Raw genomic sequence first — 2,775 nt, forward strand, 5'->3', positions numbered from 1 at the left:
AACTACCAAATATTAGGATTGGGTGCTATTATGCTGTACGATGGAAATAATTAGAGTGTTACGTCTGTTTGTCTGTGGTTTAAGCATAGGGGAGCAAAGATTTAAAATTTGCATCAGTCTAATGGGTCACCCACAGACAAATAGACGTAACACATACAAAATTTCCATTGACGACTTATTTAACGATCATTTCAAATTAGCTACGTTTCAAACCTCACAACCAAAGACGCGCGCATCGATTTTCATCGTGTTTGATGTTTCACGCTACCACCACAGACAAACAGACGTCACACTCTCATCGATGTCCATCGACCACCTTTTTAACTGTCGATTTAAATATATGGTAGGTGGCCAACCCACCGCCCACATCGCTGGCATCGTTTTTGTTCGTGTTTGACGTTTACACACTACCGCCACCTGTTGGCTCATCGGCCAAACACAGCCATTTTAGCATTGGGCGTATATGTTCTCACGACTATGATTTTAATCGCGATTTGTTCTAAGTGTTACGTCTGTTTGTCTGTGATACCACCATCTGCCGGTCTTATTTCATGAAACAGTATTTCGTGCAACATGCTCACCAATAGATAAAGAAAACTAGAGCGATGTTCCGACAGCGACATTCTTTCTTTATAGTTTATTATCTCTATTTGCTCACCAAATGATGAGTGTAAACTGAGCGTTGGATTTTGAAGAAAATAGTTTCAAGTGTTATGTCTGCTTGTCTGTGGTCACCTAAGGAAAGGACTCCCATATTTTTCCATATACACACCTAAGGGATGGTTCACAAATTATGTCACGCTAAATTTTTCGACCACCTTAATTCCTTTTGATCGTGTACACTGGTTTGACGTCCCTCGGTGACATTTCTCATTGTTTTGATTTTAGATTTGCAGCATCATTCCGAAGTCATTTTTCAAGCGTGCGGTTGCGAGAAAAAAGAATTGAGGTTTATTAGTGCAAATACGGTGGTTGAACGATCGGAGTTTTGTGTGACAACGTGAAGGAAAACAGGAGAAGTATCGCCAAGGAAACAGTAAGTTGAGAAAAAGTGGGATTAAAGAGAAATCAGTGATTGAAAGTGTCGCGAAAATACGGGCACCATTTTGGTGGCAGAAGGCGAATCGAAGTGAGGTTATGGGGGAGATAGAAGACCCTCCGGATACCGGAGGGAAAAACACTGCAAAAGAAGAAAATGGAAGGCAAAATAAACAACGAGTGAAATTTGAGTACAACATCCGCGATGAGGCTCCATATCGGGTTTATTTCGAGCTACGAGGTGGACCACAAGGAGGAAGAATCAACAAATTTTCCCTGGGATCGAAGCTACGAAGCCTGGAGGGATACAAAAACCACATCATCGATATGAAGCAGATCGGAAGAAACAAAATCATGGTTATCTTCAACAGCTACATAAGAGCGAATTCCATCGTCGACCATATCAACAACGAAAACAGTTTGTACACAGCGTACATTCCAAAGCATGTTGTTTGCATATCAGGAGTCATAGCAGGAATCCCGAGTGACATCACAACTGAGCAATTCCAAACGGACATCCAAAGCGAAGTTCCGGTCGTCGAGGTTTACCGACTCAACCGGTACGTGAAAGGAGAAAAGTAACCATCGAACAGAGTATCCATTACTTTTCGCGCAAGCCGGCTGCCAGATATGGTTAAGTTGTTTTGCTGTGTGAGTAAAATCCAGCCTTTCGTGCAGAAGGTACACGGAGAAAAACGAAAACTCTATTTAGATTATTGTTTAATACATATTGAATTTTATCATCTTTATATTTTACAAATCATATAAAATATGCACAAGCTTAATATATTTTAATCATTGTAATGTATTTTTGAGATTTATTTTTCCTCGTGCATATGAGACACTTAACGCTATACTTGGCACTTAGTGATATTTTCCGGCTCCCGAACCGACATAAATTACTGCAATGCGGTTTAAACAAACACGAAAAAACGCGATCTAGTGCGGGTTTCAGTTTAATTTATCAACAGAAAGTTCGAAGTATTGAAGTCAGTCCTGATTAACAAAGAGTCGGTGTTTCATTCACTTTGATACGTACAAAAGCCTCGAAAAAACGCAGGGCGTATGCCGCATGGAGACTATGGACATAAAAGAAGCTGACTGCAGAAGCTGTTTCAACAAGAATGTTCCTGAGAAGGCATGAAGGGGACGTGATGGTAAGTTACATGATATTTGTCTTTCTCTGTGTTGTTCACTAATCACGGAATATCGCAGGGGTTTCATCGTTGGTCGCAAGGAAGCTCAGGAGTGCCCAGGAACCCGGACCTGGCATACGAAATCTGATAATTCTCTGGAGTGAATCTTAACTTGGAAGACGGAGCAGCAATGGAAGCGGGTGCAATAAAAACCGACACAAAACTCGTCGGCCAAACAACTACCGGCATACGCGAACCAAACTGCAGTAGGATCTTGATCTGGTACCGACCGAAATGATTATCTGCACTAATCTCTGTTCAATTCAGTTTGTGATGTACAATTATTTAAAGAATTAGCAAAATAAAAATAATCCATTGATTAGTTTCATTTTTATTTGATTTTTTCTGTTATTATAATACCCGGAGGAAAGTAAATAAAAGCTTGAAAGCCACTACGGGAATTTAATCGTTTTAAGCATTGCAACGATTAAAAGCCGTTTATTATTTGACGCAATAATGCAGGGATATGCCTTGTAAGGGGTGAATAGATCGAATGTGGTTTTAGTATGGTTTATAAGCGTTTTAGTATTTTTATATTTAA

General features: G+C 40.0%; 1 long non-coding RNA gene across 1 annotated transcript; it reads left to right on the top strand.

Annotated features, from left to right (window-relative positions):
- The first annotated feature begins 1,735 nt into the window (after positions 1–1,735).
- LOC110674508 lies at positions 1,736–2,568 on the top strand. Its single transcript, XR_002498933.1, has 2 exons — positions 1,736–2,195; positions 2,254–2,568. It is a non-coding gene; the product is annotated as an uncharacterized LOC110674508 (long non-coding RNA).
- Positions 2,569–2,775: the final 207 nt, after the last annotated feature.

The sequence above is a fragment of the Aedes aegypti genome, chromosome 1 (genome assembly GCF_002204515.2).
Source record: "Aedes aegypti strain LVP_AGWG chromosome 1, AaegL5.0 Primary Assembly, whole genome shotgun sequence".
NCBI classification, from domain to species: domain Eukaryota; kingdom Metazoa; phylum Arthropoda; class Insecta; order Diptera; family Culicidae; genus Aedes; species Aedes aegypti.